Source organism: Microtus pennsylvanicus, chromosome 14, assembly GCF_037038515.1.
Source record: "Microtus pennsylvanicus isolate mMicPen1 chromosome 14, mMicPen1.hap1, whole genome shotgun sequence".
In the NCBI taxonomy this organism is placed as follows: Eukaryota; Metazoa; Chordata; class Mammalia; order Rodentia; family Cricetidae; genus Microtus; species Microtus pennsylvanicus.
In genome coordinates this window covers 64,478,549-64,505,674 of record NC_134592.1, presented here as the reverse complement: position 1 = coordinate 64,505,674, position 27,126 = coordinate 64,478,549, and the positions used below count along the sequence as shown (strand labels likewise).

The 27,126-nt window shown below is 42.4% G+C and overlaps 1 protein-coding gene across 43 annotated transcripts in view; it reads left to right on the top strand.

The window, feature by feature from the left end:
• Nrcam (neuronal cell adhesion molecule) overlaps positions 1 to 27,126 on the top strand; it is a 267,755-nt gene that overhangs the window by 37,315 nt on the left and 203,314 nt on the right. For all 43 annotated transcript variants that reach the window (XM_075947317.1, XM_075947294.1, XM_075947292.1 and 40 more), the window contains exon 2: positions 22,858 to 23,011. The gene's annotated coding sequence lies outside the window, so the exon portion shown is untranslated. The remainder of the gene's footprint in view (positions 1 to 22,857; positions 23,012 to 27,126) is intronic.

Genomic DNA, 27,126 nt, shown 5'->3' with positions numbered 1-27,126 from the left:
GGAAGAAGACTTAAGGCTTGAAGGCAGTCTTTACAAGAAAGGATGAAACAAGAACTCGGGAGGGGATGCAAAGACATCAGATAAACACTAAGCAGAGCAGACAGGTCCGATATGAGGGTGAAACTAATTAAGCATGCATATACCTTGTTAGTGGCTCTAACCCAAAAGGCTGTCAGGTGTCTTCTGAGGATCTGGAGAGGGAAAAACCACCTCTGGAAAAACTCTCAAAGTAAATTGTCAAACTCAAGCAGAATTTTCCTCCATGATCTGTGTTTGCTGTGAGTTTATTGGACTTACTACTTATCGAATAGCCAAGGGCTTCTTTACTAATGCTGAAATAAATTTCTACACTGGGAAAAAAAAACCATAGAAAAGTCTTATATGGTTATATTACAGTGCTGAGATTATATTAAACACTTTTTAGTCAGTTACATTAAATGTTAGTCTTCATAGAAATTAGAAAATAGAATATGTATTTGTGTATGTTGTGTGTGTGTGTGAGAGAGAGAGGTATATGTATATGCGCACCTGTGTGTGTAGATGCACACACCTGTTTATACACGTAGAGACCAGAGGAGAATATTGGATATCTTTCTCTATTGCTGTCCTCCTGATTTCCTTGAGAACAAGTGTTTCATGAACCTAACCTCACTGATTTTGATTGGGCGCTCTCCTCAGCAAATTCCTAGAATCCACTTTTCTCTAATCCTTGCCTCCTCCCTCAGACCAGGACAGGCACACAAGGCCATGCTCTGCTTTCTCATGTGGATGTTAGAGATTCAACCTCATGGCCTCCTGCATACCTGCCAGGTTCTCTTATCCCCTGAGCCATCTACTAAGCCCTGATGATATGTTTTCTAAATGCTTATGTGGTCAACAATGTTGCACATGGGTGAACACACACTAAACACATGAAAAAGAGGTTAAGAGTTAAAAGTCTTCTGTTGGAAGGCCCTGCTGCTTGTGACTACAGCTGCCAAGTTCAGATAGCTCTCTGAGCTTGGTGCAAAATGGAGGACTCCCTTGCCCCACCAGAGCTTCCTGCTCTCTGCCTGACCTTATTTGGAAGCTGTCTCTAAGCTTGGACACTGGGCTTAAGTGTGATCTTTGACTTGCAAATGTTCTACCCCCACCCCCATATGATAATTAAGTATTAAGCTCCAATCTGTATGATGGAACTGTGCTGTCAAGTGCACGTGAAGCATACTATGAGCGCCTATTAGGTGATATCCCAGCTGCTGTTCCTGTTCTATATATTCCACTCACTTTGGAATGAAGTCCAGCTGTCCCATTGAAGCCTGCTCCCAGAAGGATATGTACCTCATTCTCACAGCTGACCAAGCCCTGCTTGCCGCCTATGTTCTCGTCCTCATAGCCTGGTGGTCAAGAGACCACAGGCAAAGGGAGACCCATAGTCCTCTTTTCTAGCCAGTGTGTGGTGAGGCTGTGGTGCTGAGGACATCAGGAGATAGGGCCACTACTTGTTCCATGCATTAAGTCATTTTCCAAGGACCTCACCAACCACTAATTTCCATGGAGACACTCATATGTGTGTATCCTGTGAGTTGGCTTGTCTTTCTTCTCAAGATAGCTTTGATATTTTGTGCTTCACGGAAACACAGAGATCTTTTGTCTAGTAGAGAATCTCACTGTACACTGACCTTGATCTGGGGAGGGGGGGGGAGGCTAAAGGTTCTATCTGTGGCAACCTCAACTCAAGAAATTAGGTGATCTCAAGCCCAGGCACTTGGAGGCCGGGCCACGTGCTGTGTCACAGGTGTGCTTGTGGCAAGCTCAAAGAGCAGAGTGGTTTCTGAAGGACCAGGCTTTCACCCCTCAGGTGAAATAAGTGTGGCTCTCACTGGGGCAGTGTTAGCTAAAGAAACCATTCGTTAGTGCTAAAAGCTGCAGGTATGTTGGAAAGTCACTGCAGCTTACAGGCTGCCACAGCACCAGCAAGATGCCAGTGAGTGCCAGCTCTTGCTATTGAAAAAGCCAGGCACATCAGCCTGCCTTCTGACTTGTAAAACAAGGAAGGAGGCTGCCGGTGTAGTGCCCAGAGGTCTGGGGATTGAGTTCTGACATGAATTTATAAAAAATGTATAGGTGATTAGGACATGAAATCTCAGTTGAATTCTGGAATGTTTATCTTAGTTATTAGATAATCCTTTTCGACACTGGAAGTATAGAGCTGTTGTTGGGTGAAATACCTAGAAGCAACAATATTATTGATGAAGTTTCAGAATGCAAATACCAACTCCAAAAAAAATAATAAATTCATTCAATTACTACTAATTAAGGGAAAGTAGAAAGTTTTGAAATGAAAATGAAATAAATATCCAACAATAGCAATGTCTCAAACATCTCAAAACTGATTCCCTGCATCCACAAATCTCTCTGGAAAAAATTTTAAAAGTGTGTGTTTTCAGTTAGCTTCAAGGGGCATGAACACCAGGGACCTATGGGGGGCAGGGCGAGGTGGGGGCATGAGGCTCTGCTTCTTTCAGCGGTTCATAAAAGTAGAGCCACAAAGAGCCCAAGAAGCTCTGTTAATTGTGAATGGCAATGGTGGTTGATGGGATGCATGCAGTGTTCTACAGCAATTGAGATTTCATTCAAGTTTTTTTTTTTTTTCCTTTTCTACTGCCTTCAGTCTGCTTTCTTGGAGGAAGTCCTGTGCCTTCAGAGACACGGGCGATGAAATTCACATCTTGAAAACAGGGTATAAAAATCCAGCATCTTCCTTGTGGGTGTTAATGTGACTACTTAAGGAAGAATTTTGTTGTTCTTATTTCTTTCTCAAAGGGTTAAGCAATTAGACATAAAATGAAAGAAAAAACAAAGTCCCCCAGTAATTGCCTTCTGCCAGCACATGTGGCCTGCTGCCATAGAAACACCTCTCTCGTTTCAGAAACGATGACAAAGCAGAGTTTCAGTAAAGCAGGTTCTTTGGCACATGCCTAGGATTTAGCGTTTGCTTCCCATAAGACAATGCCGTCTAGCTTTGTCAACCGTGTCAACATTATGAGAATGTCTCAGAACATCTGGGAAGTCTGATTGAAACAGGCGCTGGCACCACGAAAGAAATGCATTTGGCTTTCTGCTGCCTCCACCCCCTTCCAGAATGGAATCACATTTGCAATCTTATCTCAAGCAAGGGTGGCGTTCAAATCTCCTGTAGAGACATTCTTGCTGGATAAAGATGAATTATCTCGGTCCTGCGTCAACAGAGATGGGCAGCTGGCCCCATTGTGTTGCAGAAGGGTCCTTTTTCTAGAGTGGAGAAGAAAAGAAATTTCTGAAATGTTTGCGGCATCTAGCAGAAGAAAATAAATCTTGGTGCAGAAACATAGCTGGAGTAAGGCCTTGTAAAAACCAATGTAGGTAAATAAAAAGAAACCACACAGGAGGAACCGCCATCAGCACACAGAGCCCTCTAATCTCCTTTTTATGGGAACAAATTAGGACGCAGGGCAACCACTTAACTAAGAAGCACTTATTATTTCTTTTTATCATGCTTCTTTCCAGCCTTGCCCATTTGCCCAGCACAGCAGGCACAGACCTGATGGTTCTGTGTTTGATGTTTTATGGGGTCATTTAGTAAGATTTCTGCCCACCCCATTTGCATCAATAAGAAATAGCACAGAAAAAAAAATGAGCTCAGTGGAGAAGTCAAAGTCCTTGAGCTTGATTGACAAGCACTTTACCCAATGAGACATCTTCCCAGTCCCTTCCTTGGATCCTAAATTGTGTTTCTAAGCTGTTTTTCCCAATGTTATGGCTAGCCATGGAATCTGGATCTTATACTCCACAGAGGGTATTTCTCGCGGATGTAGAAGTGTCTCAAGGAGCCAGTTTCCACAGCAACGGCTATGTTGAACTAGGTACAGGGCTTTAACAACTCCTACTATGGTGGACTTGACAGCTGGAATCATGGGGTAGAGGCAGCTGGTAGTGTTGGAAGACACTGTGTCAGTGATGAAGCGATTTTACATCAAGTAAACAGCTAGGGAGACAGTGTGTGGGAGCGGAGACAAGCTGGAGAAGACAGAAAAAGTGGGTCCAATGCAGCACCAGGGGAAATTTATATAAGTCAGATAGCTTGGTGCCTGGCCATAGATTCAATTACCAGCCCCACAATAAATAAGTAAGAAGCAAAAGGTAGCCTAAGTGTTTACTAAGTACTTATTGACTTCTGGTTGGCCGCACGTTTGCTATGTTTAAATCTTACTGGTATCAATGAAAATACAAAGAGTGTTTTAAAATTAAATTCAGACTGAATCCATAACCATCGAGGGTCAGAGTAACGTCAGAGTAAAAGTGAGCAAGCCCAAGGTGATTTGAGGCAAGCCAGGGCTAACACAAGGAAATCCTAAAACATATCATTTAGGCAGGTCAAAAACTTATCATCCAGGAGAAGGATGTTTTCATGTTAGTGGTTAAGAAAGAGAAGAAAGACTAATAACTGGCAAGGAAATCCCAGGTTATGCTGTGCTGGTGATATTCACAGAACATTTATTTAAGATTTTTGTGAATTAGAGGAAGGAGCAACTAATTTCAAACAGCTTGTTCAGATGAAGTAGAGGAGAGTTTGATTATAAAAATTTAAATATATTAATTCACTCAGCTGTAGAAGAAAAGCTGTTGTTAAAATTGATGCTAAAAATGGGTCAAAAATTTATTTTGTGAGCTTATGAACAACGCTTTTTCCTTTGCTTTGCTTTATGTCAAACGCTGTTCCCAAGTTAAACTGGTATAGAAAAAAATTCATTTTCAAAGATCTGCCCCAGCCGCTGCAGGACCCCCACTCCCGCCATCCTGGGAAGGGGTTCAGGCAGGCAGCCCTCCCTGCACACTTGCCCTGAGAGGACTCCGCCCCTCAGGCCTGCCCTGTTCTGGGGTTGCAGTTTGTTACAGAGTTCTTAATACTCTGTTGAAAGAAAGTTTAGCTCAGGAAGGGTTTAGTTGGAGTATATCAGAATGAGCCTTAAAAACGGACCAAGTTTTAGTTCCCACCTAAAACAATAATGTCATTGGGAACGGGGTCCACGCCCCACGGAATGTCATGGGCAGCTAGGACTGCCAACCCCTGCACGCTCCTTCAGAAGCCCATTCAATCTTAAAAAAAGGGGGTACTCATGTTTTACCTTCTCTGCCTCAAGAAACTTATCCCCTGGTCTCTGTAAGAAGAGGCTCAAATGTTTGAAAGTTCTGGGAGGTGAGCATCGATTTGTACTGACATCACCATGACAGGATGTATCTATTAGGAAATTTGGTCGAGTGACAAGAATTGTATTACAAGGAAAACAAAACCAAACAAAACAAAAAAGCCTTCTATGCATGTAACTTCCTGCCTGTGTTTGAATGAGGTTTATTAATTAGGAATTTCACGTCTGTGCAGATGGAGTGTGAGTGTGTGGATTTGCGAGCTTCCCACACCAAGACTACAGGGCTCAGAGTTCTTTGGGGTCTATCGTGTTGGAATTTTGTTTGTTTGGTTTATGATTTTGTAATTATTTTAAAGCAAACGGAAGACAGTGGATAGGAATACCTCAACGGTAAAGAACATGCCTGGCTTGACATAAAGGGACATCAGTTGTTCAAATACAGCCTTTCAAAAACTGGAATAAAACGCAGGATACAATTTTTGCTTAAAGTTTAGTAGAGAGAAGTAGAAATTATGACACGAATAGCATTGGAATATAGGTTTCTTTTAAGATTTATATATATTATTTTTTTTTTCTGGTGACGTAAGGGCAACATGGCCTGGTGTTCACAAGTCCTCCAGGGTTCAAAGTTTTATTTTGCCTGAGAAATTTTGTTAAAGTCGAATTTCTCCCTCTCAAAGTGGGCATCTATCACAGGTCTTCACACTGCTAAAACAAATTGCATGAGTGAGGAGGCATTGTGTTTCCTTTCTTCCCAAAACAACCGTAGGTCTCCTCGATACCTGCTCTGGGGCACTGGGATGAGGATGGTCACGCCCATTCACAGACCTGGTAACCTAGGGTCAAGAAGAAGCCTAGGTTTAGCGGCTGTCACGGGCTTAGGTAGGAGAGAACTCCACAATGCATTAGGCATAGGCAGCCAGGTGGCCTTATTTCATTTTCTGTAAGGGATATGAAATAGTTCATTTTAGTTTCAGTTCCGTTCATCATTTTGGGAATGCAGGAAGCTCTGCCTCGTTTTGACTGAGTCAGTAGTGGTGGTGGACGGCCAGGAAACCATGCCTTTTGCAGTTGGCATTTCTCTTAATTCTCCGCACGCATCAGCCCTAACTTGCCTGGTCTCCAGCTTCAAAGAGAAGGCCTCATTTTGTGTGTGGTCTGTGACTCCATGACAGCGTCTTCCTTCTCGGTGTATTTGACGCCTTCTCTCATTGCCAGCAGCACTCTGATCGGATCACACCTCTTGTTCCTCAACTCCGAAGGGCTACATCATGAAATTTGGGACCAGGAATTGAGGAGGACCAGGCCAGTGACAGCTGCACACCCATTTCAGAATTCAGGAAGAGCACTTCTCTCTAAGGGGGGGGGTGGCTTCTTTTCTTTTCCTTCTGAGCCCTTTCAGGGAGTATGTGGACGGAAGCCCTATGCTCCAGTGCCCCTTTCCAGCGGGGTGAGACTCTGAAGCTGTCATCAGTGCCAACACCAATTATGAGGGTTTCTTATTAATAACAGAGTAAAGACATGTAAGCTGATATCGAACATTAATTTTCTCTAATAAGAAGGCCTGGCTGTTTTATTGTGAATGCGACGCTATTTTCTATTTGCAGATGAAGACACTGGCACTGAGCCTCACCTGTCAGGAAGCTGAGATGGTGCCCCTGGCAGGAAGCTTCCAGTTTTCTGGGACAGTGTTTCCCACATTCTTGCTTAAAAGCCTGAGCCAGCTCAACGACTTGGCAAACAGACTAACAGCTCTTGGATTTAAGTGGCGTTCTGTGAGAATCCGAGATGAGCCAGTGTGACCATAGCAGTTTCATTTGTATAATCTCTATGTATTTAGTTGTTCCTACATATACCAATATTTAAGCTAAGGTGTTTTTAATTGATTTAAATTCACTAAGGAGAGAGCCAAGATCTTAAGACACGCCACTCACATTTGTATGCATGATCTACGTATTGCCTCACCACATCTAACACACAAGGGGCTTCTACAGCTTAGAATAATGAATTATTAGAAATTATTAAAAGCAAGCCTCTAAGGTGCTTTGCTTCATAGCATTTTTAAAATGATAATTGATATCCTTGAAAACATTTAAAAATAACCTGTTTGAAAACAGCCCTTGTCAATTTTACATCAGTACCATCAATCTATCAGCTCAAATTTGGAATCCTTTGTAGTAGGACTGTGGGTTTCAGCTTTCCATTAAAACCATCTGGGAGCCCACCCAAGATGGGTGACATCAGAACTTCGCCACGTTTCCAACAGTTTTATTGGAGTATAATCAATACACAACAAACGTTACCTGTTGAAAGGGACAGTTTGACAATTTCCAACCCTTGGAGCCACTCATGCACTGGGACCACAGTCACAGTGAGCAGCCTGCTTTAACCCCTGCTCAGGAGTCTGCTCACTCCAGCCCACGGAGAAGGTCCACCAAGGAGTCTCCAATGCTGAGCTGCTGAGATCTACCACTTAGAGTCGTTTGTGCCAGTCATGTGGGCAGATGACTTCTTCACAGATCTGGAGCAAATGGTAAGGGCAGGGCTGTACCAGAAGCTGATCTGGTTCTGCTGTGTTTGGACCAGGGTTGAGATCCTCCCAGTCCAATGGGCCACCAATAAGATGAAGCAAATGGACTTTATGGTTGAATAATCCTTCCCATTAGCAATTGTATAACAACTTTGCTGGCTGTTTGTCAGCCATGACTGCTTAAATAGTTTGTCCTTAGAAAATGCATTTAAAAACAGCCAATTAGAATCACACTAGTGTTCATCAATAGGACATTGATTGAGTACTTCTTGAGACGGTAGACTAGTAAGTAGACGTTGAAACTGATTTATAGGCTTGATGAGCTGACTCATGTAGGAGTTGACTAAGTGTCTCTGTGGGTTAAAGGTGGCTAAGTCAGTGTGTGTTAAAGGATATCTGATGTGGGAGTGTCATATCAATCTGTTGATTTCTTTGGCTAAGCAATAAAGAAACTGCTAGGCCCATTTGATAGGCCCACCCTTAGGTGGGTGGAGTAAACAGAACAGAACGCTGGGAGGAAGAGGAAGTGAGGTCAGACTCGACAGCTCTCCTCTCCGGAGCAGACACCTCAGAGAGAGACGCCATGCTACCTGCTCCAGGGAAGACGCACACTATGAAGCTCCGACCCAGGATGAACTTAGGCTAGAATCTTCCTGGTAAGACCGGTGCTACACAGATGATAAGAAATGGGCTAGTCCAGGTGGGAGAGTTAGCCTAGAAGATGCTAGGTAGAAATGAGCCAAAGCAGTGTTTAAAAGAATACAGTGTCTGTGTAATTATTTCGGGGCATAAGCTAGCCGGGCAGGCGGCTGGGGTTTTGGGGACGTAGCCCCGTCACCGCCGCCCCTATTACTACAGATATCACTTTTGCTTTTGATTATTCAGACAGAGTTTTTTTGTATAGCCCAGGCTAACCATGAACTCAATATCCTCTTACTTTTAAATCTGAAGTGCAGGGATTATTAGCATATATGCTTATGTTTGCTAATGAATTAGTATACTGCTACAACCTGTCAGGAGAGTACTCTTCAGCAGTGACAGAGAAAAAGATATCTAAAGAACATTCCAAATTCAGTTTTAAAAAAAGGTGCAAGTATACATAAATGCATATTCACACAAGCAAAATAAAAGACTTGGAAAGCACACTGAAATATTAGCAATATTAGTTGCACTGGAAGAAGAAATGTTTTATTTTAAAATTTCCTGTACTTTTCGTATTTTATGACATAATGATGTCTTTTGAACCAGAGGTAAAAGTTTTTTTAACTCAGCTGCAGAAGTCCCCTCCCCATGTAAAAATAAAACCCTTTCTAAACCCATGCAGTCAAAACACAGAAGGGTATGCAAATCATGAGTGTTCCAGTTCAGAACCCCTGTGCCCAGTACGCATTGCTTCTTGGGCATTTGCATAAATGACTGGAGCTAAGCAAAACAAACAAATCCTGCTCAAGTTGGAGCTAGTTCACTTGCTTTTTTTTTTAGAGTCATCAAAGCAAATTTGTTTTGTTTATTCTAATAGACTCAAGTTCAAGGTTGCAAGGCATTTTCTAATCCCGTTGAAGTGCATTGGCATTTCTTTTTGCATTGACTGATTCCAGCTGTTCCTCAGAAAGAAGACTGGACAGTATGCAAATCAGCCATTGTCTATGTGTGGGCTTGCCATAGAAGGTTTCACTCAGAAAAGTGTTCTCTCCAACGTGAGAGAAGATGTACAAAGAGCCCACACAGCTCCTAGCATGTTGAGGTGGCTCGTGTGCTTATGATGCGTACAGCAGGATAGGAGGGAGTCCTTCATTCTCTCTGTGCTCCTTTTCCTAGCCTAAGCCCTGTTTGCCAACTTGCATCTTCAGTTCTCTCTGCCTTTCCTCATTGCCTCTGTCTCCTCAGCCTGCAAATGTGCTCACTTCTCCTTTGGCCTAAATCACTTTTCATCTCTTCTGCTCCCTGGAGTTTCCATTCTGTTCCAGCTCTTTTTTCCACTGCCAACATCTCCATAAAGTTGTCAGTGTTTGCTGCCTGATTCTGGCTTGGCGGTCCCCCTACCCCCTACACACACACACACACACACACACACACACACACACACACACACACACACACACACACACTGTGTGTGTCTCTCACGGTGTTTCTGGCAGTCGTTCTCTTGCCCCCCCCCCTTCCAGTTTTAGGCTGGGAACTTCCTTCCCTCCACCTTTGAGTTCCTAGGAACCCATGTACCCTTATGAGGGACTGATTCATGAGAGCCAAGGACATCCCTTACTTAGTTCAAGAATATGGAAAGGTTTAAACCCTACCTGGTGGTGAAGGCTTGTAATCTCAGCTTCTAGGGAGGGCGAAACAGAGAGATTAAAAGTTCAAGACCCATCTGGCCTTGAAAGTGAGTTTCAAGGCCAACTTTGGCAACTTCCTAAAACCCTGTTTCTACAGCAACAAAAACAGCAACCAAAAGTAAAGACAGCGCTGGAGCTAAAACTCAGGGATAGACTGATTACCTGCCTTTCATGTGTGAAGCCCTAGGCTCATTATGCATACAGATGAGGAGAGGGAAGAGAAGGGGAGAGGGGAAGGGAGAGGAAGGGAGGGAGGGAGAGTGAAAGTGAGAGAGATTCGTTACTGGGACACACTCCTATCTGGTATCCTGTGTTTGGGGCACAACTCAGATCTACAGTTAATAGCTGGTGCTGGGAAGATAGCTCAGTTGGTAAGTGCTTTCTTTGCAAGCATGAGGACCTGAATTTGGCCCCAAGAAACCACATTTAAAAGCCAGGCTTCTTGTCATCTATGACCCCAAGCAAGACCCACAAAACAATACCACCAGTTGATGTGTGAACTAGGATGGGGGCATTTTACAGGATCCACTCACAGATGAAGAGCTACAGAGAGTGGATGGCTATTGAGAGACAGAGAACTGGGCTTCTGTGGTCCTCTTCCAGGTGACCTAATCTGAGGTGGCCAGTCCTAAACTAAATGGACTCTAGGTTACACACACAAGCACACAGATATGTGTGTGAATGTGTATGTATAAAATACACATTTATATGTGAACCAATTTTGAAAAGAGTGGACATGGGAGGTGTTGGGTAAGGAGAACTGAAGATAGAAATGTTGTGAATATGGTATTCATGTATGAAACTCTCAAAAAACCACAAGTCTTAAATATCGAAGGGGAGAAGGCCCAGCATGATGCTGTGTGCTTGTAATCCCAGTACCAGGGAGGCAGAGGCAGAAGGACCCTTCAGCTTGCTGTCCAATCAGCTAGCCTAGCCAACTTGTCAAGTTCCTGCCCAGTGACAGACCTTGCCTCAAAAACAAGGTGAATAGAACCCAAAGAGCAGCGGCTGAGCTCATCCAGTTTCCATATACACATATGTGGTCCTGCATCCACCTGAACGCTCATACCTGCACACATAAAAATAAAGTTGACGGCTTTTTCAAACTTAACCTCGAGCTTTCCCTCTCACTTGGTGGCTTTCGCTTCGTACATGGTCTTTGTCTGTGCATTTGCTTTTTAAATTGCTTTATCAGAAATTTATAATCCCACGACTTAACATATCTACATGTAGTACCCTCGTAATGATCCAGCTATAGGGTTATGGTGAGAGCTAAATGGTATTGTTCTGTTAGCTTTTGGTCATGGAGGTTCTTCACTGAGCACTCGGCCACTTCTCACAGATTCCTCCTTTCTTTGTAAACTTGCAGACATGCTCAGACAAGGAGTACTGCGCTGAAGGGTGAGTGTACATACAGCCAGTTAGTACGTGCAAGGCAAACTTTTGCCCTGCTGGTCCACTGCACTTCATGGCCTCTCAGGCAACTCCTCCCAAATCATAAACCATGAGCCTATCACTATGCATGCCAGGGGCCTACCTGTACCTACACTTTCCCCTTTACCCAAGAAATAGAATCTGTCCAATGATTTTTAAATAACCCAAAGTATACATCGCCAGCTTTAAAGCAGCAGATGGTACTCATGCTGAAAGCATTTTGTGCTGCCAAGTCACGTCCCTCACCCACACGTCCTGCACCACAGCCGAGAGGGGAAGGGAAGAACGCCGTTTCCTTCTTTTCTGGGAATTGCCATCATTTCTCATCTCCAATGCCAATGTCTTCTCGCAGGATTTACAAGAGAAGAAAAGTCTCACTGTTCTGGAAATGCCAGAGAACGTTCCACAACGTGCTTAGGCTTCTTCCTAGCAACAGATCCAACAGCTTCCTTCACATTCTGCTGGGTGGCAGAGCGCTTGCGGGTCTCTCATTTTCTGTCCCTTAACTAACCATGCATCCTTGGCTCATGAGTTCAAGTTCTGTGCCTTAGTATTCTCATCGGGCAGATGTGGTGATGAAGACTTCTCTGTCATTAGGTTGTTAGGAGGATCAAGTATGTACAAATGAATCCAGTAGCACCCAGACTGGAATAAGCATCCACAAGCTGTGGAATTGTTTTATTTACCCAATCAGCGGAAGAACCTTTGGGTCAGGGCAAGGGATGTGGACTAAGACTAAGCACAAAACTCCTTGGGTCCTGACTTTGTCACGTTCTGTCTGTATCACTGAGAAGCTATTTAAACATTAAAAAAATATTAGTTATCAGCCAGGCAGTGATGGTGCCTCTTATCCCAGCGCTTGGGAGGCAGAGGCAGGTAGGTCTCTGTGAGTTTGAGGCCATCTTGGTCTGCAAAGTGAGTTCCAGGACAGCCAGAGTAATTACACAGAGAAACCCTGTCTTGAATAGATAAACAAATAAAATAATAAGTAAATAAAAATATTAGTTAACAATTTGTATGTACATGTGCTGCTGTGAGTTTATATATGCCATAAGCATGCAGGAACACATGGAAGCTCAGAAGAGGTAGACCCATAAGAGGTTGTGAACTACCATGTAGGTTCTAGAAACTCAATGCAGGTCCTCCAGAAGAACAGTAAGCACCCTTAACCCCTGGGGCGTCTCTCCAGTCCTGAAAAAGGTGTTATTGTTGTTGTTGTTTGTTCTTAGTTTTTTTCCTTTTATTAAAAATAGATTATTTTCTCATATGATATATCCTGATTACAATTTCCTCTGGCTCTACTCCTCCCTGCCCCCACCACACCTTCCTTGTCCCTGGACCCATTCATTTCCTTTCTGTCTCTCATTATAAAGGAACAGGATTCTAAGAAGTAACAACCTAACTTGACAAAGTAAGATGTAATAATATAAAGCAAAAATCATCACATCAAGATTGGACAAGGCATTCCAACACAAGGAAAAAGGGCCCCAAGAGCAAACACAAGAATCAGAGACCCACTTGTTCACACACTCAGGAGTCCCATAAAAATACTAAACTCAAAACAATAATATGTACACAGAGGACCTGGCGCAGACCTGTGTCTGGATTTGCTGCTTCAGTCCCCATGAGTTCACCCCCTTGCTCAGTCTGTTTAGCGGGCCTTGTTCTCCTGGTGTCCTCTACCACCATCCCTGACTCTCACACTTTTTTCTGACTTCTCTTCTGTGCAATTCCCTGAGCACTGAGGGGATGGATTTGATGGAGACATCCCGTTTAGGCCTGTGTTTTCCAGGGACTCGCTCTCCACATAATGTCTGGCTGTGTGTCTCTGAATCTCTTCCTATCTGCTTATCTGCTGCAGGAGGAAGATTCTCTTGATGATGATTGAAAAAGGCATATATTTATATGTGTCAAATCAGACATTGGTTGGCTACTTCCACAAGCTCTGTACCACCTTAGCTCTAGCATATCTTCCAGGGAGTACTTGTAAGTCAAAGGTTTTAGGGCTGGACTGATGTTTACATTTCTCCTTTGGGAGCCTGTGGAGTATCTTCCCACACCAAAGACACTAGAATGTAGGGGTGAAGGCGCTATGTAGACACCAGCTCTGCACTCCGTGTTCAATGAGTTGTGTGGGTGTTGTCCTCAGCAATGTCAGCTGCTGTCAGTTTGTGGAGAGCAACACGTTGTATTAGCAACAGCCTGGATTGTTTGGGGATTTCCATGAAACCCCCTTGGCCAAACGTCAGTTGAATGCAGCCCCATCCACTAGGAAGTTTGTTGACAAGAGATGGCCAGTTGGAACTCCGTAGTCACCATTTTTAGGAGACCCCATTAGGATTGCCTTCATAAATTTTAGGAAGTTTTTGCTTCACAAGGTTTCCATATCATCGTTCAAATGTTCCTTCCCACATTCTTTCCCTCAACCTCATATTCCCTCTCCCCCATGGATCTTCCTGTTGCTGTCCCCTCCCACCCCCAATCGACCTATCAAATCTATTTTATTTTACCCTTCCAAGGAGATCCATGTGTCTTCTCCTAGTTCTTTCCTATATACTCAAACTGTCTGGGTCTGTGGATTGTAGGCTGTTTATTATTTATGTAATGGCTAATATCCAAATCCAAGTGATTACATACCATATTTATATTTCTGGTTGTGGGTTACCTCACTGAGAATGATTTTTCCTAGTTCTATCCATTTGCCTACACACTGCATGATGTTACTTTTTTAAGAGCTGAGTAATAATACTTCATTGTGTAATTATAAGTGATCTGTTCAGGAAGTTTTCTCCTTTACCAATGAGTTCAAGACTATTTCTTACTTTCTTTTCACAAGGTTCAGTGTATCTGTTTTTTTTTTTTTTAATGACGGTCTTTGATTCATTTGGACTTGAGTTTTGTGTAGAGTGATAGATATGGACCTCTTTGCGTTCTTCTGCATACAGGCATTCAGTTTTACTAGCACCATTTGTTTTTGACTTCTTTATAAAAAAAAAAACCCAGGAATTCATAAGTGTGTGCATTTTTCTGGATCTTCGATTGAATCCATTGATTAACATGTCTGTTTTTATGTTATTACCATGTGATTTTTATTACTATAGCGCTGTAGTACAAATTGAAATCAGAAATGATGATACCTTAAGCAGTTGTTTTATTGTTTGGTTTTATTTTAGCTATTCTGGGTTTTATGCTTTTCCATATGAAGTTGATAATTGTCTTTTCAAGTTTTGAGAAAAATCGTGTTGGAATTTTGATGGAGATTTATTGAATCTGTAGATACGCAATCTGGAGATATTAGCTATCTTCCTTCTATCCCTAATCTCTCCAGTACTTTTATCATGAAGGGGTGTTACATTTTGTCAAAGGCCTTTTCTGCATCCGAGGTGATCATGTGTTTTTTTTCTTTTGTTGATTTATATGGAGTATTACATTTCTTGATTTCATTTATTAAGCCATACTTGCATATCTGGTGAAGGCGACTTGACTACGGTGGTTGATCTTTCTGATGTGTTCTTGGATTTTGTTTGAAAGTAGTTTATTAAATATTTTTCCATCTATGTTCATAAGGGAAATTGGTCTGTAATTTTCTTTCTTTGTTGAGTCTTTCTGTGGTTTGGGTAAAGGGTAACTATGACCTTATAAAATGAATTTGGCAAAGTTATTTCTGTTTCTATTTTGTGGAATAATTTGCGGTGTGTTGATACTCTTTTTTGAAAGCTAAAACTGTCTGGCCCTGGGCTTTGTTTATTTGGGAGACTGTTAAAGACTGCTTCTATTTCACTAGAGGTTAGATGGTTTAAATTGCTTGTCTTATCTTGATTTAACTTTGATAAGTGGTACCTACCAAAAAATATCCATTACTGTTAGATTTTCCAATATGGTGGAATAAAGATTTTTAAAGCATGTCCTTATGAGTCTCTAGATTACCGCAGTGTCTGTTGTGTCTCCCTTTTGATTTCTGATATTTTTATCTAGATATTCTCTGTGTCTTTCAGATACTTTGGATTAGGGTTTGTCTACCTTGATGATTTTTCTCAAAGAACGAACCCTTAATTTCATTGATTTTTTTTGTATTGTTCTCTTTTTCTGATTCCAGCCCTTAGTGTACTTATTTCTTTATGTCTACTCCTCTTGAGTGTGATTACTTCTTTTTGTTCTTGAGCTTTCAGATGTGCTATTGAGTTGCTATTATGTGATTTCTCTATTTTTTAAATGTGGCACTTAGTGCTATGAACTTGCCTCTTAAAATCATTTCCCATTATATCTAGTAAGTTTGGATATGCTGTGTATTTATTTTCACTGAATTCTAGAGTTTTTAATTTCTTTTTTTGATTTCTGTCTTGACCAAATTTTCATTCAGTAGAGAGTTGTTCTGTTTCCATGAGTTTGCAAGTTTGTTGTTGATATCCAGATTTAATCTGTGGTGATCTGATAGTGTGCAGAAAGTTGTTTCTATTTTCTTATATCTGTTGAGACTTGCCTTGTGATTAAATATATGTGCAATTTAGAAGAAAGTTCCATGAGGTGCATAGAAGAAGGTATATAGTCTTTTGTGTTTGGGTGAAGTGTTCTGTAAATATCTGTTAAGTCTACTTGTTGTATAATGTATGTTAGACTCAGTATTTTTCTGTTTAGTTTTTGTCTGGTTGACCTGCTCATTGGTGAAAGTGGGGTTTTGAAGTCTCCCACTCCCAGTGTGAAGGTCAATATGTGATTTAAGCTGTAGTAGAGTTTTGCTATTTCCTTTCACAAACTTGAGTGCTTCTGTATTTGGGGCATAGTTATTAAGGACTGAAATGTCATCTTGGTGGGTTTTTCCTTTGATGAGTGTCTTGTGTCCTCTATCTCTTTCGATCAGTTTTATTTTCAACTCTATCTTGTTAGATATTAAAATAACTGTATCATCTTGGTTCTTAGGTTCATTTGCTTGGAATATCTTTTTCTATTCCTTTGACTAGATGTAATGTCTATCCTTGATTCTGAGGTGTGTTTCTTGGATACAGCAGAAGGATGGATCCTGTTTTCACAATCATTTTGTTAATCTGTGTCTTTTTACTGAGGAATTGAAACCATTGATATTAAGAGATATCAATAACCAGTGGCTGTTGATTCCTGTTATTGTTTTGTTGTTGTTGTTGGTGTGTGTATCTATGTGCTTTCCCTGTTTTGATTTTGTTGGTGTGAGATTATGTATTTCCTGTGTTTCCATGAGTCTAGTTAAGTCCTTGGGTTGGAGGGTTTTCTTTTTTAAGTTTTTTTCTAGCACCTTCTGTAGGCATGAATTTGTAAATAGATATTGTTAAATTTAACTTTATCACACACAACTTATTTTTCTCACTCTCTGGTGACTGAAAGTTTTGCTGACATCTATGGTCTCTTAGAATTTGCAGCACATCTATCTATGCCCTTCTGACTTTTAGAGTTTAATGTAATTCTAATAAGTCTACTTTATGTTACTTGATTTTTCCCTTATAACTTTTAATATTATTTATTTGTTCTGTTTATTTAGTGTTTTTCTGTGTACCAAGGGGACTTTCTTTTCTGATCCAATCTATATGGTGTTCTCTATGCCTCTTGTATCTTTATAGACATCTCTTTTAGGTCAGAAAAATTTTCTTCTATGATTTTTTTTGAAAATGTTTTTCCGGCCTTTAATCTGTGATTCTTCTCCCTCCTCTATTCCTGTTATTCTTAGGTTTGGTCTTTTCATAGTGTCCCAGATTTCCTGGATGATTTGCGTCAGTAGTTTTTTTAGGTTTAACATTTTCTTTGATTGATTTATCTATCTCTCCTATCATATATTCAATGCCTGAGAATCTCTCTTCCATCTGTTGTATTCTGTTGGTGAAACTTGTCCTGAATGTTCCTGTTAAAATTCCTAAAATTTTAATTTTCAGGGGCTGAAGAGATGGCTCAGGGGTTAAGAGCACTGACTGCTCTTCTAGAAGTTCTGAGTTCAATTCCCAGCAACCACATGGTGCCTCACAATCATCTATAATGAGATCCTGTGCCCTTTTCTTGCCTGCAGGCATATATGAAGGCAGAATACTGTATACATAATAAATAAATAAATCTAAAAAATTTTTTACTTCCAAATTTTCCTCAGTTTGGGTTTTTTTTGTTGAGTCTACGTCCATTTTGAGAGCTTGAACAGCTTTATTCGTTTCCTTCTACTGTTTGTGTTTCATTCATTTCTTCAAGGGACTTACTCATTTCTTTTTTAAGGACCTATATCATTTTCATGCAGGTAGTTTTGATGTCTTTTTCTTGTATGTCAGCTATGTGGAAATATTTAGGGTCTACTGTAGTAGGACGACTGGGCTCTGGTGAAGACATTTTGCCCTGGCCGTATTGATCGGGTTTTTATGCTGGCATCTCTGCACTTGGAATTGGGATGATTTCTGGGTTTGTTTTTGTTGGGTGTGTATTTTGTTCCTTGGTTTCTGTTTCCTCCCTGAATTTTTGGTGAGTGTGATGCCTCTCTGTTGCCTGGGGGGACATTTTCTTTGGACCTGATAGTTGTGGCCCCTTGGGTTTCCAGGTAAAATGTATTTCTGGGTATTGGGGGTTGAAAATCGGAATAGGGATAGGCTGGAGTCTAATGGGGTTCACAGGAGAAAGGAGAGCAGACTGTCCCACCAGGATCTGTTTATTTCATCTCCTTGGCACTGGGCGAGACAATGAAGGTAGGCCACCCTAGAGGGTCCGCTAGAGTGTTGGGGATGAGACAGGGGTGTTGGATCTAGGGGAACAGAAGGAGGAAGGAAGGGCTACAGACAGCATACCCATTTCCCTGGCAGGGTTGTTCTGTGTTAGCAGGGAGTTTGGCAGTTGGGGCTGGGAGAAACCAAGTGGGGGAGAGAGAGGCTAAGAGGGGAAGGTCTTTGGGATCCACAGGAGGTGTGAGCAGAGGAGGAAGGAAGGCTTCAACAGACATTCTGTTGCAGAGAAAAGGATGGGACTAGGGAATTGGTCTTGGAGGAGAGGAGGGAATGGTGAAGGTCTTTAGTTAGCGTCTCTGTTTCCCTGGCCTGCTCAGCTGGTGTGCTCATAGGAAATGGCTGCTGGTGTTGCAGTCTGGGATACTGGGATGAGTTGTGGAAGGAGGATTGGGAAGATCTTTGCAATTCCTTTGGGATAGGGTCAGAGAGGATAGGGAGACCACAGCAGGTGTTCTGCTACAGAGCTGGGGATGAGACTAGGGGGATTGGATCTGGGGGAGCAGAAGGAGAAGTGTGGGTCTGCCTTCAGCCTCCTTGTTGCCCTGGCAACAGGGGACTTGTTAGCAGGGCTTGCCAGCTGGGGTTGAGGGCTGGGATGAAGCAAGGAGTGAGAGGAGGGGGTGTTTGTTTTTAATCTGAAGAGAAGGGCAGTTGTTTTTCAGTATTGAGAATAACTAAGGAAAATAGAAACTCAACGTCCTCTTGATTTTGCCTGATTTTAGCAGGAGCTGCTGAGTCCTGTTTCCTGCACAAACATGCTTCATGACTATAGGAGGACCTTGTTCTTGTGAATCTGCAGGAATTGTGGTAGTATAAATGATTGAATAATTCAACAGAGCTGAGAAAAAAGAGGCACGTGAAGAAGGCCTTTGCCTGATCAGCACTGACGGTGTGAAATCCACACGCACACAGATGTGCTTCTCTGTGTGTGATGTTTATGCTTGTTGGGTGTATGAAGCACAATTAATAAAAACCCAGAGAGAGAAATTTGGGTTCAACATGAAGGTCAGAAAAACAAAGCAGCCAGCCACTGGCTCTTACCTCTACCTCAGTCCGACAGGGCAGTCTTGCCTCCAGGAACCTCAGAATGAGACTGTGTCTGAGAGCTGTCTCTTCCAGTTTTATAATCCTCTCTAGTTCTGGGATTACAGGTGTGTACTGCCTGGTTTTCCACGGTAACTAGTGTGGCTTTTGGGATTAAGGTGTGTGTTACCACTGCCTGGTCTGTAAGGCTGACCAGTGGGGCTGTTTTACTCTCTGATCTTCAGGCAAGCTTTATTTATTAAAATACAAGTGAAATGCCACTGCAGGTGAAACACACGCAGGTGCGGGTAGAGGTCAGAGGTCAACCTCAGGTGTCATGCCTTGGACACAAAACATTACTTTTGTTTTTGTTTTAGTTTTCATTGAGACCAAGAATGCTCCAAATGGGCCAGTCTGACTGCCCAGCAAATCCCAGCCATCTACCTGTCTGTGTCTCCCCAGTACTGAGACTACATGCATGTGTCACTGCGCCCAACTTCTTTTAAAGTAAGATTTTGGAGTTGAACTCACACCCTAGTGCTTTTAAGGGAAGCAATTTACCAACTGAGTTACACCCTTAACCTCCTCACATGTTTTCACTATAGGCTGGCCCAGCAGGCCTGTCAAAGCACTGAGAACCAGCCAGCGAGGGCCAGAAGCTTCCAGGCAGACTAGAGAGAATGGGCTGGAGTTCTCTGGGAACTGTCCAGCTTGACAGTGAGGCTGAAGACAAAGCTGAGAAAACCAGACATGGAATTTAAAATGACCATGGGACTTTTTACTGTAATGGGAGATCTCACATGGCTTACTGCAAGCTAAATTAGCGAACACAGTTGATATCTTAGGGACACAATTGCACCTTGGCAGTGCTATACCAGATGATCTAAAATGACAGATTCTTCCCATTTTGATGATCGCCTCAGGGAAGGCTGAAACGAACCTGGCTCTGTTTCCGCAATATGTTTCTCTAATATGACTTCTTGGTCCACTTCACAGTGGGTTTCTATAACCAGGATGCTGACAGTTTTCTCAGCTACAGCCTTATTTTCTCTACAGTTGCTCAGATACAATTTTTCTGGGTCTTCCAGTCTTTAACCAGTGAAATGCTGAAACCTTCGTCTGTCAGCCGACACTAGGAGGATTTGTAGTATTGGTAATTATTCATTTTTAGTAAGAACCAATGCAGGAGAATACCTTTGTCTTTGTCTGCTATCCAGCTGGTATTCATTCATCTTAAACCACTGTCGTGTGGACGCCATTCTTGACCGTGTGCTCCTCTCATTTGTGGGTGATGTGATGGTGAAGGACTTAACGCCTGTTCTGAAGACCAGAGTTGGGATGTCAAATGCTTCAAGCAAAATGGATACAAAACCTAAGAACTTGATTCTAACAAAGAGACCCATGAAAAGATATGAGAGATATTAACCACCAGGGCACCCTCAGCAAGAGGGACTCATTCCATAGTTCCTGCTTGGATCTGGAAGGTGGGGAGTTGACAGGTTGAGATAACCTCAGGCACTGTCTGCTTCTCATTTCCCATCTGTCTTTTCTGCTTCCTTCTGCATAGGTCTCCTGTATCCTCAGTATACTACCCAACCTCCAGAGTAACTCAGCTTGGGTGGCTCGGTCTATTGTCACCTGTCTAGGGAAGAGACTTCTGTGTGAGGCTCTTTAGTGGGCCATCCACCCACCTCACAAGTGCTCCTGAAGCCCCATCACTGGTTGGCTCTGCTAAAGACACGGCTCACCCTGGGGGCTATTATTGGGATGTTCACATTAGAATGTGAGTCTGAGTCTGACTCCTGGGGGCAGAATTGGAGCCAGTGAGGAACAAGTATAAGGAGAGGGAGTCAACTCTATGTGGAACTTCGTAAACCTGGAATGGGTCATAGGCGGAGAGATGGTTAGACTCAGTGACCTTCCAGCCTCCCATCACCCGTGTTTTTATTTTTCTTACCATCATTTTGTTTCTTTCCAGCACTGTCTAATGAAAATTCACCCCTTTATGTTACTATCATAAAGAGCCCTGGAGGTAATTGTAGTGCATTGGAACTAAAAACATGCCCAGATTTCAGAGACAGTAATTTCTTCGCATTAGCTTCTTAACCAAAGTCAATTTAATGTGCGTGCTACTTATACATCAGATTTTGTGGTGATCAGTAGCAATGCCATTCAAGAAAGGGAATGATACACATAGCATAAGTGAGGTGAGTTAGCAAGCTGCAGCCCACGTCCTCCTTTCAGACGAAGGAAGATAAGTGTCAGAGCAGCTATTACAGAGGACATTCCAGACACTCCAGTGCCACATTTAAATTCAGGCATCAGCTGGGCTGAGTCATGTAGGGCAGATTTTGTGACGACTCCTGTGATATTTGTCTGAGCTGAAACAGTACTCAGTATTCAGTATTCGGCCTTCACTAATTACTCCATAAGACTTTAACCCTCTGACTAACAAATACAGACAAAATCCAAACGTACCGGGGACGTTTCTGTTTCTACTTTTCAATGTGTTGACACAGAAAAGACCAAGAGATGACAACATCAGAGGACAATCTGAACTCTAGCCCCTGCCTTGCAGTTTATTTGAGACGGAGCCTTTTGTCTGTGGCTACACATGCCAGGTTTGTCTGGAGAGGTTGTGGGGTTTGTGTCCCCACCTCCAGTGCCACTGCAGGGGTTCTGGGATTACAGACACACTCTATAGGCAGCATAACATGGTTCTGGGTCTCCAAACTCAGGGGCTCACCCTGTGTGCTTTTCCACTGAGCCATCTTCCCAGCCTTCTCACCCCCACAGTATTGTCTTCAAATTCACCTAAAGCGCAGTTTTAGGGGCACTTGGTGAGTCCAACCCCGCAGGATTCGTGGGAAAAGGTCTGAAATTCCTAGCTCCAGTTCTTCTCCCTGTGGGGCTGCAGTTCTGGTAACATCAGCTTTCTAAACAACCCTATCAGTGGGTGAGTTTTACTCTTTCTGATAGAGGAGAGGAATTAAATAAACACTATTCAAGCGCTCCTGCCTGGTGGATTCCATTTAATTAAGGTTTTGTTCCGTTTAGTTCCATACTACCTTCCCTGTTTTTTTTTTCCTTACTTCATTGTGTTTAGCAATGCCTTTATTTCTGCTTGCCATCTTTTCCCATCACCTTCAAAACCACCTCTAAAACGGAATGGCCCTACCAAACTCTCTGTTGTCTTCGACCTTGATCAAATGCTGAGTTTTTCTTTGTTTGCTCTTCTCAGCCAGTCTTAGATTCTAATATGTTGATGTGTTTGTAAGAAATGATTCAATACCACGACATACTGGAGGAGAACAAGATCCAGTCCTCTTCTTTTTTCTTTTCTGATTAGTGTGCACAATTGTTTGCTTCTATTTAGAAGTAATTCAGATTTCTCTGCCACACTGAAATGTAACTGGAATTAAATTACCCTTTTTTCATTACCCTTGTCCCTTAAATTACTTAAAGTTCTTAGAATTACTAATGCCTGGAAATGCAATAATGTTTGGTTGAAACTAATCATAGAATTTCATATGTATTAAATTCCCTTGTTGATTTTAGGTCAATAATAAAAAGGAAATCTCAGCTTAATAGAATTAACTGACTCCCAATAGTTTACATTCCTTTGTGGGTTTTTTTTTCCTTCTCAGGGATTTTGGTGGTATTCTCCAGTGACATCCAGTACCTCTGCCTGCTGAAGGCTTTGACCAAGGCTGCTCTCAGCTGCTGACATCGTCCTGAGCAAAGGAGGGCGTAGAAATCAGGGGCACCTTGGGAGGCTTCCGACCGGTGGATCTTCTGAAGGTGAGAGTAGTTGACTACATTTTCTCTTTAGTAGTTAGATTGGTGGATCTGTCTGCCACAATCTGCTTCTTCAGAGAATGAATGGGGAACTGTTCCTGAGAATTCTCTGTATGAATGAAAACGAAGAGATTGTCTTTGGGGGAGAAGTTTTAGTTGCAAAGTCTGGTCTACATAGTTCCAGGCCAGCCAGTGCTACAAAGTGAGACTCTGTATAAAATTAAACAACTCCACCCCTCTCAAGCACATACACACACACACACACACACACACACACACACACACAACCTAAAAACAAGCAAGCAGAGCACAGCAGTATTGGTACATTTCTGAGAATTCTTATGTAGCTAGGGTCTGTCAGTCTTTATACAAACCATGTCTGGCCTTCCAAGGCTCAGATAGCTTAGCTTATATAAAAGTATACTGTAAACTCAAATATTTTTAGGTAGTAAGGATATGAATCAGTGTTACTTGCAATTGTTTATAACCTTCCAAAATACTCTCAAACCTTTCAATGTGTTTTCCCCCAGAGTATATCAATAAACCTTGCTTTGTTCTCATAAAGCAATGCCATTGAGCACTCAACCAGTGTCTCTCAAATGTTAGTGATAGATCTATGAAAAACAGTATGACCAACTTCCTTCCATAGGATAGAAGCATATTGATGGTACATTAAAGACCCCAACAAGCTTCTAGTGTACCCTAAATCTGGAGGATGGTATCTCGTCAAGCAGGCTCCAGGAGATGAGCCCTGAAATGGCTTTTGAAAGATGAACAGAAATGAGCCATAGAAATAGCAGAGGAAGAGAGGGTACCACAGGCAGGAGCAGTAGGCTAGGGCCATAAAACCCAAATGGGAAAGCAGAAAATTGTACAGCAGTATGGAGCCTTACATTCTGGTGCATGTGTGTATGGGTAGGGGAAGCACCAAGACGCTGAGGTGCTGTCAGCTGGAAGTCGTGGGCATCTTAGGTGTATTACTCCAGAGTGAGCACCGAGAACTCAAGGGGATTTAGCAAGTATGAAAGAAGGGAGGATGAATTTTCAAATAGTGTGGGGAATATTTTGGAGAAATAGAATTTTAATAGGAACAGTAAGGAACAGAACAAGAGAGCTATTTGAAGAAGCGAGAATATGCTAGATTTGATGATTGATTGTGCTTGGGAAGGGAAAGATCAGGACTTAAGACCTTTGGGTTTCTGACTAGGAAGGCTAAAAACATGATGGAAACTTTCAGGGCATACCAGGGGAAAGTAGAATATTTTTGATGAAACCAGGGATTCAAGGTGGGTAGGGCTATCTAAATAGAAATGTTCACCTGGGTCAAGAAACAATGAAGTTATAGATCATCTCTGGTCAGTTTTCTGTTACTATTGTAAACAAACAAACAAACACCCTGAGAAAACCAGTTCACACAGAGGAAAGATTTGGTTGGGTCCAAGTTTCAGAGGTTTCAGTCCAAGGTCACCTGACTTTGCTGTTGTTGAGTCTGAGGTGAGGCAGGCAGTCAAAACGGAAGTAAATTCTAGAACAAAGCTGCTTCCCTTCCCTTGGGGTGACTGGTAAGCAGAGAGAGGGAGCTAGGGTCTGGGAATCCAATGTAATCTCCTAGGGCCTGCCCCTAAAGGCCTGACTTCTTCCTATAACACCACACCTCCAAGGGTTCCACCACAGCTCTACAGGCCCTCTGGCTAGCCACCACTCCTTTAGCCTTCAACTCTTTAGGGCTGCAGACAGTCCGAAATGCTGTTCAGGGACACAGCTCAGAAGTGGAGTGTTAGCCTTGAGTCTATGGAACCGTAGATTCAATCTCTAGTACCACAAAACATGAAGACAGAAAAGAAGGAATAGGATCCAAAGCAGGCAACAACTACAAGTCTGTTTAAAAATGTAATTTAAATTAGTACATAAGTGTTCAATATTATTTCTTCACATACTTCGGACACAGCTCCCAGTCTTCCCAATTTCCATCCTACCATTATTTGTATATGTAGTTACTGCTCTTGTTTTCTTGGCACAGTAGACTAGGATGTTTCCTCGGGACCAACTTGGAAGGCTTTTTAGTTTGAGAAAAAGAACTTTAAAACATTGTTTACAAATGACACAAACCCTAAATTTTGGGAGCACTGCAACTCAGTATCATTCTGCATTTCGATTAGTGCCAAGTGCCAAGCGCGACTCTTTTTCAGTATTAATCATGATGGTTTCCTGTCAATTCTTCATTTCCATTGCCGAGTGCAGTGTTTGGACATTGTTTGTAGGAGACCCAGGGCCTTTCTTGAATTCTTCTGTTGGGTGGTACGAGTTCCACCCCTGAGTATTCCTAGCATCTACCCTGAACATGGCAGAGGGATCTGTCGAAACAGAGGTCTCAGTGTTTGAGAGTATGACCACCCCAGTTAGACTGTAGCCATTCATGACTCGGAGCCTTCTTTGAGGGAACGGCATGGGTAAAAATTCTAAATTCAAATAGTACTTACAGTTGTGCTATTTTGAGTGACCTTTATTGAATTATTGTCTTTTTAATTAGCTTAATGACTTATTTTCTTAAGATGTACTGGAAATTGCACAGCCCTACTATTGTATCTTTATGGTTCACTTCATTATCATCTTTCCAGGATTGGCTCATCTGTCACTTTCATTTTCAAACACAGAAAATTAAATTAAAGGAAAATTTGGAAACTGCCTTAATCCTAGCAGATGGTACCAGAGTCTCCATCTCTGGAAACACTCTGGCCTTCCTACAGTATTGTGTTTTTCTCTCTTCCTCATTCCAAACCTTTTTGAATTGCATAGAGTGAATTATCCAGACACATTAAAACAGGGAATTGGATTAAGGGCTGGTTTCCACTGATGGCAATTACTCCGGCTTGTTGCTCTAGACTCACCAAACAGATTTTACTTTAATACTTGAGGCTGTGGTTAATGCCTTATAGTTTTGATTTTATGGTTCCTTTTAGTTTTAATATGGACTTTTTCTCTGTACTGGTTCTACCACTAAAAATGAAACATGGGGACACAATCAAACCACCTGTATCTAAATTCTGGCTGGAAAAAGACACTCGTGTGTTCAGAACTAATGCTTATAAGCGGAAGATGTTTCTGACTTGTTCAGTGACGCTGGAGTCTGCTGTGGGCTCTATGTATAGAAAATGAATTTGTGGAAAAGCTGAGCTGCTATGACTCAGAATGATGGCTTTTGCATGCAAGCTGTAGGTGGTCGTGGAGACAAGGAGTTACTCTGTGCGCTTCGGGGGATGGCCATTCTTGACTATGAAAACAGTAGGCTCTAAGTCATTAGGGTGTGTGTGAAACAAGTGACTCACTCGTCCCCAAAGCTGCCAGGAGGAAAAGGAGTTTCCACTCTTGTATGCCAGGCAAGGGGCTATTTCTCCCTGTTTCCTCCACTTTGTCTTTCTTGTCTCTCTTTTGATTCTGTCTCCTCTCTCTTTTCCCGTCTCACTCACACTTTCTGTGTCATGGACAGGCCAGTTTGATCCCTCCGAAACACATGGTCCTTTATGGGTTTTGTCTTCAGAACTGGGTGGAAACAGCATATGCTGTGGGAAGGGAAATGGAGCCGTGGGGAAACAGTGGCTTGTGCTGAAGGTTCCTTGGCTACATTGCACAGAGCAGCGTGAACTGGGGAGAACAGATGTGAAAGTCATGTAGATTGAGCTCAAGATGGCATGGCATTATCAACAGGGACAGGGACGATAGAGCTCACCTTTGTGGTGGTGGTGGTAATGTCTGGGATGAGGGAAGCACAGAATGCATAGGCTGGGGTGACTGCTTTCTGCCTAGATCCCAGGTGAGTGCTGCAAACACCAGTGTGTGTGTGTGTGTGTGTGTGTGTGTGTGTGTGTGTGTGTGTGTGAAAACAATGAAAGCAATATGCAGAGTTCGTGTTGATTTTGGAGTTGACACTTAAAAGTACTTAAAGTTCTAAGTAGGCTTCAAGATGGTCCTCCTAAGATAGGATTCTAAAGATGAGGATTTTGAGAGGGAAACTGTTGGAAAATGGAAGTCATGGGTGAGTTGACAGGGTGACGGTTCTGACTGGGCAGCACTTCAATAGGCTTGAGTAATTTTTACCGTTAAAGTTTGTCATCCTCTGC